This window comes from Phyllobates terribilis, unplaced genomic scaffold, assembly GCF_046119375.1.
Source record: "Phyllobates terribilis strain yellow unplaced genomic scaffold, ASM4611937v1 Scaffold_314__1_contigs__length_2217976, whole genome shotgun sequence".
Classification (NCBI taxonomy): Eukaryota; Metazoa; Chordata; class Amphibia; order Anura; family Dendrobatidae; genus Phyllobates; species Phyllobates terribilis.
Genome location: NW_027363074.1, coordinates 605,839 through 622,212, shown reverse-complemented (window position 1 = coordinate 622,212; position 16,374 = coordinate 605,839).

Genomic DNA, 16,374 nt, shown 5'->3' with positions numbered 1-16,374 from the left:
GACTCCATCCATTATAGAGCGATAAACATTTATGCTCCGCAGACCAGGAAAGAGCGGAGGGAACTATTTGACCACATGAAACCATATTGCTTTACATCTAAAGTATTTATATTGTGTGGGGACTTTAATAATGTGTCCTGTAATGTGGACAGATCCAGCAGTCATAAGCAACTAAGATATGATGAGACGTTCCTTAATAATATAGTCCAGCAGGCCCACCTAGTAGACCCCTATGGGTCTCATCATACCAGTAAGACGTACACTTACCATAAGGGTGGTAATGCCAGTAGGATAGACCGGGTGTATATAAAGAGGGAGGTGAGATGCTCTCAGTACAGGATCAGCCCCCTGGAGTATTCGGACCATTGTATGGTGAGTGTGACGCTGGATCTGGCCCAAGCTGTGGTCTGTGGAAAGGGGTACTGGAAGGTGAACAGCTCTGTGGTCCAAGATCCTCGGTTCAGAGAGGCCTTCACCACATTCTATAATAAACGTAGGACCACCCAGTGTATGTGTGATGACACAGCCGAGTGGTGGGAGATCATGAAGAGTGACATCAAGCAGTTTATTATACGAGCAGCCAGGAGACGTAGTAATATGGATTATATGAGATACACAGCCCTGAGACTGCACCTCAGCCGGCTATACAGCAGGATGAATGGTGGTGAGGAGGTGGACGGACGGAGCGTCAGCCATATAAAGCAGCGGATGAGGGAGCTGCAGTACGATCGCCTCAAGTCTCTCAAGGCGGAGGGACAGTTTGATAGTTGGGGCATCCATAACCCAGATCCCTTTATTGCCTGTAAGAACAGGGTTAGTAAGAAGCTGATCACTGGCTTGTTAGATGAGAATGGGGTGGAGCAGTCTGAGCCAGAGAAAGTCCACAGGATCATTGGGGATTATTATAGAGATCTGTATAAAGGGGCTCATATTAATAAGGATGACATTAAAGCTTATCTGAAGGGGGTGTCCCTACCAACGTTAGACCTGGTGCAGGCAGATAGTATGGCCGATCCCATAACTGAGGATGAGGTGAAGAGGAGCATTGACTCCTTAAAGGCCAACAAGAGCCCAGGACTAGACGGCCTGACCAGCGGGTTTTACAAAGAGTTCAGGGACTTGTTGGCTCCGGACCTGGTGCAGGTCTATAATGATTGCCTCTCTGCAGGGAAGCTTCTACAGTCCCAGTATAGATCTGTTCTGGTTCTCTTAGCAAAGAAGGGAAATCTAAAAGATGTAAGGAACTGGCGTCCACTGTCTTTGCTAAACACTGACTATAAAATCCTGGCCAAGATCTTGTATTATCGGCTGAGTGAGGTGGCGGGTGAGCTGATCATCGCCAACCAGACGTGTGGTGTGAAGGGTCGGACGATAGAGGACTCATTGCTGCTGGTGAGAGAAGCTGTGACGTACATTAACCCCTTAATAACATCTGACGTACTAATACGCGTCTGTGCCCTGGGACTTAAGAGCCAGACCCGTATTAGTACGTCATCGCGATCGCCGCCGGGTGTCAGCTGATTGTCACAGCTGACACCCGGTACTATGTGCAGGGAGCGGTCCTGCACCGCCTCCAGCACATTAACCCCTGCGATGCTGCGATCGAAGTCGATCGCGGCATTGCGGGGGCAAGGGGAGGTGATCGCCGATACTCACCTTCTCTTCCGGCTTCCAGCGCAGTCTGCAAAGGCTTCCCGGGTGTTGCCATGACGACCCGATGTCGTCATGACAACATCCGGGTCACCAGACAGCAGGAAGATTGTTTGGACATGCGCAGTGCATCTCCAAACAATCTTCACACTGTGCACCGCTGATAGCCTGCATGGCATAGGGATGGTGCTGCATTCCTGTGCCATGCAGGCGATCAGAGAAAAAAAAGTGAAAGTCCCAGAATGGGACAAAGTAATAAAGTGTATAAACTGTCTGAAAGTGGAAAAAAAAAAAAAAAAAATTGCAAAAATATAAAAAAAAAATAAAAAAAATAATCCACCAAAAATAAAAATATAATGTACCCATCAATAAATATTATTATAAAAAAAAAACAAAAAAAACAATAACAGTACACTTATTTGGTATCGCCGCGTCCGGAACAACCTGACCTATAAAACTGTCCCACTAGTTAACCCCTTCAGTGAACACGGTAGAAAACAAAAAAAAACGAAGCAAAAAAACAATGCTTTATCACCATACCGCCAAACAAAAAGTGGAATAACACGCGATCAAAAAGACACATATAAATAAAAATGGTACCGCTGAAAACGTCATCTCGTCCCGCAAAAAACAAGCCGCCATACAGCTCCATCAGCCGAAAAATAAAAAAGTTATAGCTCTCAGAATAAAGCGATGCTAAAAAATATTTTTTTCTATAAAATAGCTTTTATTGTGTATAAGCGCCAAAACATAGAAAAATGATACAAATGTGGTACCGCTGTAAACGTACTGACCCGAAGAATAAAGCTACCTTATCAATTTTACCACACGCGGAACAGAATAAAAAAAAACAAAAAAAAAAAACAATTCCTGAATTGTTGGTTTTTGTTTATTCTGCCTCCCAAAAATCGGAATAGAAAGCGATCAAAAAATGTCACGTGCCTGAAAATGGCACCAATAACAACGTCAAGTCATCCCAAAAAAAACAGCCGTCACATGACTGTCTGCCAAAATCTGGAAAAATTATAGCTCTCAAAATATGGCGATGCAAAAACTAGATTTTACAAAAAATGCGTCTTTTAGTGTGTGACAGCTGTCAGTCATAAAAACCCCATTTGATTCTGGCATTGCTGTAATCACACCGACCTGAAGAATAAAGTCGTCTAATCACTTATACCGCACAAGGAACGGCGTCAAAAATAAACTCTTGGGCTGGGTTTGGGGCTAGGGTTGTGCTGGGGCTAGGGTTGTGCTATGGTTAGGGTTGTGCTAGGGTTAGGGCTGGGGTTGGGATTTTTTTCAAAAGTAAGAAAAAAAGATGACGATATGGCGACTAGTGTTGAGCGCAAGTGCTCGCTACTTGAGTTTGCATCGGGTGCTCTGGTATGCATTGAGTATCATGGGTATTTGAGTGACATGCTCGAGTCTCTGCCCCATATGCTTCGCGGCCAAAAAAACTTTACGGGGATTGCCTGCCATGCACGAGCGATCCCCGCATGTTTTTTTTTGGGTGTCTAATAACCGTGAAACATGCGGAGCAGGGACTCGAGCATTTGTCACTCGAGCACACGCTGTACATGGTGCATACCTGAGTACCCGATGCAAACTCAAGTAGCGAGCACTTGCGCTCAAGAATAATGACAACTTATTCAATATGATGACCTAATGTAAACAAATTCTGTGCCGTACCTCTGGGTTCAAAATGTTCACTATACACCTTAATAAAATCCTTGAGGGGTATAGTTTCCAAAATGGGGACACTTGTGGGGGAGCTCCACTGTTTAGGCACATCACGGGCTCTCCAAACGCGACATGGTGTCCGCTAACGAATTGAATGGAAAATCGGCTCAAATTGTTAGCGGACGCCATGTTGCGTTTGGAGAGCCCCTGTGTGCCCAAACATTGGAGCTCCCCCACAAGTGACCCCATTTTGGAAACTAGACCCCCAAGGCACCTATCTAGATGCATAGTAAGCACTTGGAACCCCCAGGTGCTTCACAAATTGATTCGTAAAAATGAAAAAGTGAAAAAAAAAACAGATGGTAATCTCGCCTGAAGAAGGAGCCTCTGTGCTCTGAAAGCTTGCATATATATATATTTTCTGGTTAGCCAATAAAGGTATCACCCCAAGAATACTTTTGTCATTTTTGGCATACAAGTATTTGCATCGATTTTTCTGGCTAGCACGGTGCCACAATATAACTTTGTATTGTACATCATGATAATGGAAGATACCCCAATGTATCGATCACAGATGGATCTGAAAAACCTCCTGAAGAAACTGGCACAAATGAACAGCGACATTTTCTTTCTATCCAGATGCAAAAAAGAAAACTTAATCCCCAAAGGCCTCATAATAAGGAATCCGACTCAGTTTACCTACAATACTCATTTTTCACAGAAACTTTGCTACAGATCATCTGAGAGACTGCGGAATCACCGCATTGGATTTTTCTACAACAAGAAGAAGAAGAGGACCATCCATAAAGAGATAACTTCTCTACAGGGCCGAATACAAGGACCAGATTCATGTCTAATCAAGGAGACATTACAGGATTTTTACAAAAAATTGCAACATCACCTTATTATCAATAAGAAAAAGAAACTTGACAGACTGAGGAAGAAAGCAGGTCTCAATGTAGTTGAAGGTAAGCCCAATTTACAAAATCATTTTAATACATCGTCCTCTGTTGTGAACCTCTCACAGTATGAGCCAAACGCAGGAGAAATGAATGTTTTATCAAAGGGACTAACATTCTGTCCTACAAAACAACTTGATACGGCTCAATTTTGTAGTGATATTGAGGAATTCTTCCGCAGATTACGGCTTAAAGAATTCTTTCACAACCATGCAGATATCACACCACAAGATAATCTGAACAACACATCAAAAAAGAAAAAGAGGACAAACTGGACCCCCCAACCTGGGCACAACCAAACTCTAGATCACTACGTAGACTGTTTCCGTAAAAAAGTTAAATCTGACATTTTGGACAGATGCCACAAAGTGCCGCACAATATCAGTATGGAGGAAAGAAAAGCCATACAGTCTTTAAAAGCAAATAACAATATCATCATCAAACCAGCAGACAAAGGAGGAGCTGTAGTCATTATGAACATGTCAGATTACATCCAAGAAGCACACAGACAACTCTTGGATATAAAATACTACACTCCACTTCAGGAAGATCCCACCAAAAAATACACAGAGGAACTAACACATATCATCAATGGGTTTGATTCTACTTCATCCTCACTACTGGAACTAATACCAGACAATCCCCAAACAGGTACCTTCTACATGTTTCCTAAAATACATAAAGGAGGTAATCCTGACAGGCCAATCATTTCTGGCATTGGGACATTAACGGAAAATATCTCAGGCTGGGTGGAGAACATTCTGAAACCCCTGGTGAGACGCACACCCAGCTATATCCAGGACACCACGGATAGCCTCTGCAAACTGTCAGCTCTCGGCCCACTTCCGGAGGACACAATACTAGCCACCATGGATGTAGAGTCTCTCTACTCCAACATTCCTCATGAGGATGGGATTGTAGCAAGCAAACATTTCCTACAAAAAAACAATCTGGCTACAGAACCAACTCTGCAATTCATCAGGTTTGTGCTCCATCACAATTATTTCTCCTTTGGGAACAATTTATACCAACAATGTATGGGTAGCGACATGGGAAGCAAAATGTCCCCACAATATGCTAACCTATTTATGGCTAAACTACAGGAGGAGTTTTTGTCATCTTGCTCTATTAAACCTCTAGCATACTTCCGCTACATTGATGATCTGCTAATAATCTGGACAGGCTCAAAAGATGATCTGCTGACCTTCCACGATAACTTCAACAGGTTCCACCCAACCATCAAGCTCACCCTCAACTTCTCAAAATCCCAAATACATTTTCTGGACATGACCATATACATCAAAGACAACACCATACAGACATCAATTTACCATAAGCCCACAGGACTAGAGATGAGCGTTGTTCTACTCGAACTGTTCGCCAATCTCAAATTCGAGCTGTTTTGGGCGGTGTTCGAGCCGTTCGGCGAACACGAACAATTTGAGAAAAATTCGGCTGTTCGAGGTTATGTTTGATAACTGTTCGTGCACCAAAATCATAACTGGATTTTTTCTCAGTAATGATGAAAATTAATGTTAATACGCAGTTTGAGTGTACAGCAGGGCGGGGGGAGGGGCAGGGGATGGATCTCTGCAGGAACAATGAAGATCTCCATTTTTTTTTTCTCTTTCCCGCATTTACAGTGGGGAGGTGCAATCTGTCAGCCTATCAGCAGCGCACACACGGAGCGAAGTGCTTTTTTTCACACAAGCAAGGGCATGTGTCATTGGCAGTGTATGTCACATGTCCTTGCCCTATAAGACCAAGCCATTTTCCCCGTCGCCACCATTTTCTCACTGCTGCAGCTGCGTGTTAGACGGCACCGCTTTTGCTGTGTGTGCTATACCTTGTTAATTTCAAGCCAATTTTCGCACAAATCTACAGATAGCTTGGGAGTAGGGAATAGTTGTGATTGCAGTCCTTTTAAGGACTAGGTTACAGCATTTCCTACGACTTTTATCAGGCAGGTCTGTGCTCTTAAATAGATAGATTGTGGGAGTAAAGACTAATTGTAATTGCAGTCCTTTTCAGGACTAGGTTACATCAGTTCCTATCAGTTTTTGCCAGGCAGGTCTGTGCCAGTGCTGTGCAAGTTTTTTTCACAGCATTTGGCTGAATCTAGCAAAGCTAATCCTTTTTGGCCTATTGCAGAGTGTGTTAGTCAGTGGAGTAGCCTATCTGTGTTGCAAGATATACCACCTGTGTATAGAATACCAATTTTTTTACTGCACCTAGTGAAGTAAAATCTTTTCGCCATAGCATCATTCTATTAGTCCATCTATACTGACCTCCATCAGGTTGCAAATTAAATATAATTTTTTTCTGCATCTACCTCTGAAAAAATATTGGGCTTCTAGCTGTGTGTGGGACTTGTTCTATTAATCCATCTATACAGACCTCCATCAGGTTGCAAACTGAATATATTTTTTTCTGCATCTACCTCTGAAAAAATATTGGGCTTCTAGCTGTGTGTGGGACTTGTTCTATTAATACATCTATACAGACCTCCATCAGGTTGCAAACTGAATATATTTTTTTCTGCATCTACCTCTGAAAAAATATTGGGCTTCTAGCTGTGTGTGGGACTTGTTCTATTAATCCATCTATACAGACCTCCATCAGGTTGCAAACTGAATATATTTTTTTCTGCATCTACCTCTGAAAAAATATGTGGCCTTCTAGCAGTGTGTGGGACTTTCTCTATTAGTCCATCTATACTGACCTCCATCAGGTTGCAAACTGAATATAATTTTTTTCTGCATCTAGCTCTGAAAAAATATTTGGCCTTCTAGCAGTGTGTGGGACTTTCTCTATTAGTCCATCTATACTGACCTCCATCAGGTTGCAAATTAAAAATAATTTTTATCTGCATCTACAGTACCTCTGAAAAAATATTTGGGCTTCTAGCTGTGTGTGGGACTTGTTCTATTAGTCCATCTATACTGACCTCCATCAGGTTGCAAATTGAATATAATTTTTATCTGCATCTAGCTCTGAAAAAATATTTGGCCTTCTAGCAGTGTGTGGGACTTTCTCTATTAGTCCATCTATACTGACCTCCATCAGGTTGCAAATTGAATATAATTTTTATCTGCATCTAGCTCTGAAAAAATATTTGGCCTTCTAGCAGTGTGTGGGACTTTCTCTATTAGTCCATCTATACTGACCTCCATCAGGTTGCAAACTGAATATATTTTTTTCTGCATCTACCTCTGAAAAAATATGTGGCCTTCTAGCAGTGTGTGGGACTTTCTCTATTAGTCCATCTATACTGACCTCCATCAGGTTGCAAACTGAATATAATTTTTTTCTGCATCTAGCTCTGAAAAAATATTTGGCCTTCTAGCAGTGTGTGGGACTTTCTCTATTAGTCCATCTATACTGACCTCCATCAGGTTGCAAATTAAAAATAGTTTTTATCTGCATCTACAGTACCTCTGAAAAAATATTTGAGCTTCTAGCTGTGTGTGGGACTTGTTCTATTAGTCCATCTATACTGACCTCCATCAGGTTGCAAATTGAATATAATTTTTATCTGCATCTAGCTCTGAAAAAATATTTGGCCTTCTAGCAGTGTGTGGGACTTTCTCTATTAGTCCATCTATACTGACCTCCATCAGGTTGCAAATTGAATATAATTTTTATCTGCATCTAGCTCTGAAAAAATATTTGGCCTTCTAGCAGTGTGTGGGACTTTCTCTATTAGTCCATCTATACTGACCTCCATCAGGTTGCAAACTGAATATATTTTTTTCTGCATCTACCTCTGAAAAAATATTGGGCTTCTAGCTGTGTGTGGGACTTGTTCTATTACTCCATCTATACAGACCTCCATCAGGTTGCAAACTGAATATATTTTTTTCTGCATCTACCTCTGAAAAAATATGTGGCCTTCTAGCAGTGTGTGGGACTTTCTCTATTAGTCCATCTATACTGACCTCCATCAGGTTGCAAACTGAATATAATTTTTTTCTGCATCTAGCTCTGAAAAAATATTTGGCCTTCTAGCAGTGTGTGGGACTTTCTCTATTAGTCCATCTATACTGACCTCCATCAGGTTGCAAATTAAAAATAGTTTTTATCTGCATCTACAGTACCTCTGAAAAAATATTTGGGCTTCTAGCTGTGTGTGGGACTTGTTCTATTAGTCCATCTATACTGACCTCCATCAGGTTGCAAATTGAATATAATTTTTATCTGCATCTAGCTCTGAAAAAATATTTGGCCTTCTAGCAGTGTGTGGGACTTTCTCTATTAGTCCATCTATACTGACCTCCATCAGGTTGCAAATTAAAAATAATTTTTATCTGCATCTACCTCTGAAAAAATATTTGGGCTTCTAGCTGTGTGTGGGACTTGTTCTATTACTCCATCTATACTGACCTCCATCAGGTTGCAAACTGAATATATTTTTTTCTGCATCTACCTCTGAAAAAATATGTGGCCTTCTAGCAGTGTGTGGGACTTTCTCTATTAGTCCATCTATACTGACCTCCATCAGGTTGCAAACTGAATATAATTTTTTTCTGCATCTAGCTCTGAAAAAATATTTGGCCTTCTAGCAGTGTGTGGGACTTTCTCTATTAGTCCATCTATACTGACCTCCATCAGGTTGCAAATTAAAAATAATTTTTATCTGCATCTACAGTACCTCTGAAAAAATATTTGGGCTTCTAGCTGTGTGTGGGACTTGTTCTATTAGTCCATCTATACTGACCTCCATCAGGTTGCAAATTGAATATAATTTTTATCTGCATCTAGCTCTGAAAAAATATTTGGCCTTCTAGCAGTGTGTGGGACTTTCTCTATTAGTCCATCTATACAGACCTCCATCAGGTTGCAAACTGAATATAATTTTTATCTGCATCTAGCTCTGAAAAAATATTTGGCCTTCTAGCAGTGTGTGGGACTTGTTCTATTAGTCCACCTATACTGACCTCCATCAGGTTGCAAATTCAAAATAATTTTTTGTCTGCATCTAGCTCTGAAAAAATATTTGGCCTTCTAGCAGTGTGTGGGACTTTCTCTATTAGTCCATCTATACTGACCTCCATCAGGTTGCAAACTGAATATTTTTTTTTCTGCATCTACCTCTGAAAAAATATTGGGCTTGTAGCTGTGTGTGGGACTTGTTCTATTAATCCATCTATACAGACCTCCATCAGGTTGCAAACTGAATAAAAAAAATTTCTGCATCTACCTCTGAAAAAATATTTGGGCTTCTAGCTGTGTGTGGGACTTGTTCTATTAGTCCATCTATACTGACCTCCATCAGGTTGCAAATTGAATATAATTTTTTTCTGCATCTAACCCAGCCAATAGTTTTGGCCTAATACCACAGTTTGGCCACTCAGCTCTGCTCGGTTCCCATCCATTGTTTTTTTGTGCAAACAACTCCAGAGTTGTGAATTAGTTAACCACCAAAATGAGTGGAAAAAGGCCTGCTGCTGGTGGAAAGGGGAATAGGCGTGTTGGGAAGGGGAAAAAAGGTTGTGTCCGTGGGGTAGGTGTTAAAGCAACAGTAACATCTGCAGAAGAAAGACCATCTTCCAGCCAAACTAAAATGTCTACTTTTAGCGGACAATGTGATAAGATCCCTTTCTTACGGCCACGCCAATCGCTACAAATTCCAGATGAGGCACAAAAACAGCAGGTGCTTCAACGGATATCAAGTGCTCCTTTAAGTGGGCTCTCCTCCACATCAACTTCAACATCACAAATACTCCAGTCCTCAAAGGTGTCACCCCAATCGCACTTGCTTCCTCACAGCTCCCAAATCTCCAGCTGCCCGTCTGAGTATGAGGTAGAACAGATGGTTGAGTCTGCAGAGCTGTTTACTCATACTATAGCCTGGGAATCAGAGGTCGACTCCAGCGCTTCTGTGAATCCAGACGAGGAAATAATCTGCACTGATGCCCAGAATCTTTATGAGTCGGATCCAGGACCAGACGCAGAAGGTTCTGACCATAATGTAGACCCTCATTCCCAAACTGTAACTCCTGTTGGTGGAGACAATGAGGAAGACGATGATAAGACTCAAATACCTGATTGGAGCGACAACTTTAGTTTTTTGTCAGGGCAGGAACAGGTTGGCTCTGAGGACGACGGGTGTGATAACGCACAGGGTGATGATGATGAGGTTGGAGATCCCACTTACTGTCAACCCACAGTCAGCCAAGAGATGAGGTCAGCAGAGGAGGTGGAGGAAGATGCTAGTGACGACGAGGTCAGGTTGCGCCTTCCTGGACAGAGACGTAGTACTGGAAGCACGTCAACAACTGCATCCTCAAACACAACTCTGCCTCTCACCACAAGTCGTGGTGGCTCTTCAGGTCGCATGGGTGCTAAGCCTTGCATAGCCTGGGCATTTTTTCAGATCGATAAAGATGACCCAACTCGTGTTATCTGTAACATTTGTCAGCAAAAGCTAAGTAGAGGCCAAAAAATACATAGTTTGAGTACTTCATGCATGAACCGGCACATGGACATGAAGCATAAGTTGCAGTGGGAAGCTCAGTGTGCTACAATGCGGCCTAGCCGGCCGGGCCAACCACCGTCTGCCATATCTTGTGCATCCGCAGCCTCTTCATCCTCTGTGACTGGGGGGACAGCAGTCACACCTGTTTTGGGGCGCAGACCTGCCACCTCTTTACCCGCAACAGCCAGCGTGATTGGCAGGTCATCATTTTCTTTGGAGGTGGTAACACCAGCTGGTGTTGAGCTCTGTCCGACATCGATAGCACCACCTTTGGATCAAGGCAACCTAACATGTCCGTCTGCATCTTCCTCACAGACCGGCAGTTTGCCGGGGACACCCTTATCAACCCCGTCTAAGCACAATAGCCAGCCCTCGGTCCCTCAGATGTGGACAAGTAAAAGACCATTTCCTCGTAGCCATGAGAAAGCTAAGAGGTTGAATTTCACCATCTGCAAGCTCTTGGCTACAGAAATGCTGCCTTTCCGCCTGGTGGACACAGAGGATTTTCGAGACCTTATGTCCGTCGCAGTGCCCCAGTACCAGATGCCCAGTCGGCACTACTTCTCAAAGAAAGGTGTGCCTGCGCTCCACCAGCATGTCGCACACAACATCACCGCTTCTTTGAGAAACTCTGTGTGTGACAGGGTGCATTTCACCACAGACACTTGGACGAGTAGGCATGGACAGGGGCGTTACATGTCGCTGACTGGGCACTGGGTAACTATGGTGACAGCAGGACAAGGGGCTGCTGTCCAAGTCTTGCCGTCCCCACGAGTTGTGCGTCAATCCTCTTTATGTCAAAGTTCCTCCACTGCTTCTGCCTCCTCAACCTCCTCTCGGTCTTCCACCTGCACCCAAAGCCTGTCTGGTCATGCCACAAGCTTTCTAACTGCGCAGAAGGGATCCTGCACACCTCCTTACTATGCTGGCAGTAGGGCTCAACGTCATCAGGCGGTTTTTACATTGAAATGTCTGGGAAATGTGAGTCACACAGCTGAGGAGTTGTGGTCAGCTCTGGAGAACCAATTTCATGAATGGTTGTCTCCACTGGACCTGAAACCAGGGAAGGCCGTGTGCAACAATGCTGCAAACCTGGGTGCGGCCCTTCGCCGGGGCAATGTCACACACGTGCCTTGTATGGCTCACGTGTTGAACCTGGTTGTCCAGCAATTTTTAGCCCACTATCCCAGACTAGATGGCCTTCTGCAGAGGGCACGGTCGCTGTGTGCTCACTTCCGCCGTTCGCATCCCGCAGCTCAGCGACTTACATCTCTACAGAAGTCGTTGGGCCTGCCACTTCACCGGCTAAAATGCGATGTGCCTACCCGGTGGAATTCAACTCTGCACATGTTGCAGCGACTGTGACAGCACCGACAAGCCCTGGTGCAATACATTCTGACGTATAGCCTGGGCCAACGAGATCCAGAGGTGGGGCAAATCATGCTGGAGGAGTGGTCTCAGATCAGGGACCTATGCACCCTTCTGCACAGTTTTGAAATGGCGACGAAGATGTTTAGTGCTGACGATGCCATTATCAGCATGACTATTCCGGTGATTTACATGCTGGAGCACATGTTAAACAGAATTCGGAGTCAGGTGGTGGCACAAGAGGAGGTGGAGGAAGTAGAGGAGGAGGAGTTGTATGCGGAAGGGCTAACATCTGCAAGGTCCAGACGGTCGGCAGCACCAAGGCGGCAGGCATGTGAGGGTGGGGGAGATGGTTTTACCAGGGCGCATGGTAGCAGCCAAACTAGTGAGGAAGGTGCAGGAGCCCAGGAAGAAGTGGAGGACGAACTGATGGAAGACTCATCAGATGAGGGAGACCTTGATCACATTTCTGTTGTGCGAGGTTGGGGGGAGAGGACAGAGGAAGGAAGCATGATTGTTACCTCGCCACCAACACAACAGGGACTTGGTGCTCCTGGATGCGCAACACACATGAGTGCCTTCTTGCTGCACTACCTGCAACATGACCCTCGAATTGTGAGAATTAGAAATAATCCTGACTACTGGGTTGCCACACTGTTAGATCCCCGGTACAAAAGTAAATTTGCAGAAATTATTCCTGCCATAGAAAGAGATGCACGCATGCAGGAGTATCAGCAGAGACTGTTGCAGAATCTTACATGTGCTTTTCCACAAAATACCAGTGGTGCACGTAGTGAATCTCACAGTTCCAACTTGCCAACCGTGGGACCGTCAAGTGTTCAGCACTCAAACCGTAACAGAACCACAGTATCTGCTGGTAACATCAATTTTGCGGAATCATTTCACCACTTTTTTAGCCCATCCTTTGCAAGGCCACAGGAGACAAGAAGTGTGACACATAGTCAACGCCTAGAGACGATGGTACAGGAGTATCTCCAAGTAAACATTGAAGCCACGACTGTGTCACTGGACCCTTGCTCTTTTTGGGCTTCCAATCTGGATAAATGGCTGGAGCTAGCCACTTACGCCTTGGAGATCTTGTCATGCCCCGCAGCCAGCGTTCTGTCTGAACGTGTGTTCAGCGCTGCTGGTGGTGTGCTGACAGATAAGCGCACGCGGCTCTCCACTGATAATGTAGACAGACTCACGTTCATAAAGATGAACAAATCATGGATCCGAAACGACTTTTCTACCCCTGTGTCATCCCGGGGAGAGTAAAAGCTTGATGATTGGTTAAAATCACCCTACCAACCGTTTTAAGCTTTCAAATTACTAAGCATGTTTATCTGTATCTTGGCTGGAAAATAATTTGGGCTTTGTAGCAGTGTGCAGCACTGATTCTATTAGGCCATCTATAATAAGCTCCACCAGATTTAAAATTACTAATCATGTTTATCTGTATCTTGGCTGGAAAATAATTTGGGCTTTGTAGCAGTGTGCAGCACTGATCCTATTAGGCCATCTATACTAAAGCTTCACCAGATTTAAAATTAACAATAATTTTTAGCTGCATCTAGCCCGGAAAATAATTTTGGGGCTCCGAGATGCGCAAGACACATAAGTGCCTTCTTGCTGCACTACCTGCAGCATGACCCTCATATTGTCAGAATTCGAAGTAATCATGACTACTGGGTTGCCACACTCTTAGATCCCCCAAACTTTTCGATCAACCTTTTCATTTTAATAAAGACCAAAAAAATGGTCATTTTTGAAATTATAAGCATTAGCAGGTTGTTAGAAACTGAAATCAAACAGTTTTCAACTCAAAACTTTATTCTAGGTGATGTTACATTTTCACATAGGACCCCTTGTTCGAAAGGAGCTTCTGAACTCTCTCGTCCATTGAATTTGTCAGGTTTTGGATGGTTTCTGCTTCAATTGTTTTGCATGAGGACAGAATACCCTCCCAGAGCTGTTGCTTAGATGTGAACTGCCTCCCGCCATCATAGACACTCCTTTTAATGATGCTCCAAAGGTTCTGAATGGGGTAGAGGTCAGGGGAGCATGGGGTCACACCATAAGTTTGTCCCCTTTTATGCCCATATCAGCCAGAGATGCAGATGTTTTATGTGCAGCATGAGATGGTGCATTATCATGCAAAAAAATGATCTTGCTGTGAAATACACGGTTCTTCTTCTTGAACCATGGCAGGAAGTGCTGTTTGAGAAAATCCACATACATTATGGAGTTCATCTTTAGCGCCTTCAGGGATCCTAAAGGGGCCGACAATCTCTCTCCCCATGATTCCAGCCCAAAACATTACTCCACCTCCTCCTTGTTGGCGCTGTAGCCGTGTTTACGTGGGGTGTCCATCAACCAGCCATCCTCCACTCCATCCATCTGGACCATCGAGCGCTGCACGGCACTCATCCGTGAACAAAACAGTTTTGAAATCAGTCTTCATGTAATGTTTGGCCCACTGGAGCCGTTTCTGCTTGTGTGAAGTGGATAGAGGAGGTCGACAGGATGGCGTATGCACAGCTGCAAACCTCTGAAGGACCCTGCATCTTGTTGTTCGGGGGACGTTGGAGGCACCAGCAGCTTCAAAAACTTGTCTGCTGCTATGACAAGGCTTTTTTGCCGCTGCTCTTTCAACCTGACGTAATTGCCTGTAGGAAAGAGTCCTCAATTTGCCCTTATCAGCACGCACACGTGTGTACCGTGAATCAGCTACATACTTCTTGATTGCCAAGACACTTCATCCTGATCATCGCACAATGTTGATTGTAGTCATGCCTTGACCTAAACACTCCACAATTTGTTGCTTCTCAGCAGCCGACACATCCTTTTTCTTTCCCATTTTGGCAGAAAATGTAGGCTGCTTAATAATGTGAGACAGCCTTCTTAAGTAGTCTTGCCTTTCATTGGACACACCTGCCAAACTAATTAGCACAGGTGTCTGCAATTGCTTACAGTGATATAAAGAGCCCTGACACACATCACCATCAATGAGTTTAACTGACAAACAAACAAATTCTTCCCTTATCACTCCTAAACACTTTTTGCATAATAATTTGGAACACAGTGTACATGTGCTTTTCCACAAAACACCAGTGGTTCACGTAGTGAATCTTACAGTTCTAACTTGCCAACCGTGGTCTGTATGGAGTTGTTCAATAAAGGGCCCAAAATTAAGATAACATAGATGGGAGAGGTCTCTATGAATAGGAATTCCTAAGTATTTGATACCCTGTGAGGGCCAGGCAAAGGGAAAGTTGAACTGGATGGAATCCTATATGGATTTGGGGAGGGAGACATCGAGGGCCTCAGACTTCGCTGCATTGATTTTAAAATTTGACCATGTAACAAAGTGATCTATTTCAGCCATAACAGCATGGATGGATATATGTGATTGAGTGATATATACTAGGACATCATCAGCAAATAGAGAGCACTTGTACTCGGTGCCTTCCACCTAATATTGGGGTTATGACGAATTGATGAGAGCAGGTGCTCCGTCACTAGGATGTATAAGAGAGGGGACAGAGGACATCCCTGCCTTGTCCCATTGGTGATTGTGAAAGGTGATGAAAATGTTCTGACGCACCCCCTGGGCCTTGGGACACCCGGAGCCGGACCCTTTTTGGTGGATGCTGGTGGTTGTAGTCTCCGTGGCGGCGACCCGGTTCCGTGGCTCAGGGCGGTCAAACCAGTGGCGGAACTATTTATGTGGTTTTGATGTTTAAATATCCGACTACGCCACCCGTGGATTGCGGTCAGAGTGAACCGCCGCTCCAGGGCAGACCGCTGAGGCTGGTGTTGTGGGTGCAGCAGAGCGTAGCATAACTCCCCACGGGAGGAGTATAGCCTCAGGGCAGTGTATGCGGAGGATGGGGGTGATGGTGCAGGGCAGCAGCAGTAACGACACGGAGTCAGTGATGCAGTCCAGGGCCTTTACTCACAGTTCTTATTATCCAGACCACGTCTGCAGGTAACGGCTGCCCACGTCGTACTGTGCTCACCAGGTGAGGGGCTCAGACAACTCCCAGATAACTTTGGAGCGCTTCACAGGACCCCCTTTGTGTGTCCTTTGTCTGGCCTTTCTTACCAACCCTTCTGTCCGGCTGCCTCGGGCCTCCTCTTGGTAAACTTGGCGCCAGTTTCCCTGACCCTATGTGGTGCCTTCCTAGCGGGTGTAGCGAGGGGCTGCGCCACATAAAATGTCACAGCCTCCTGTTT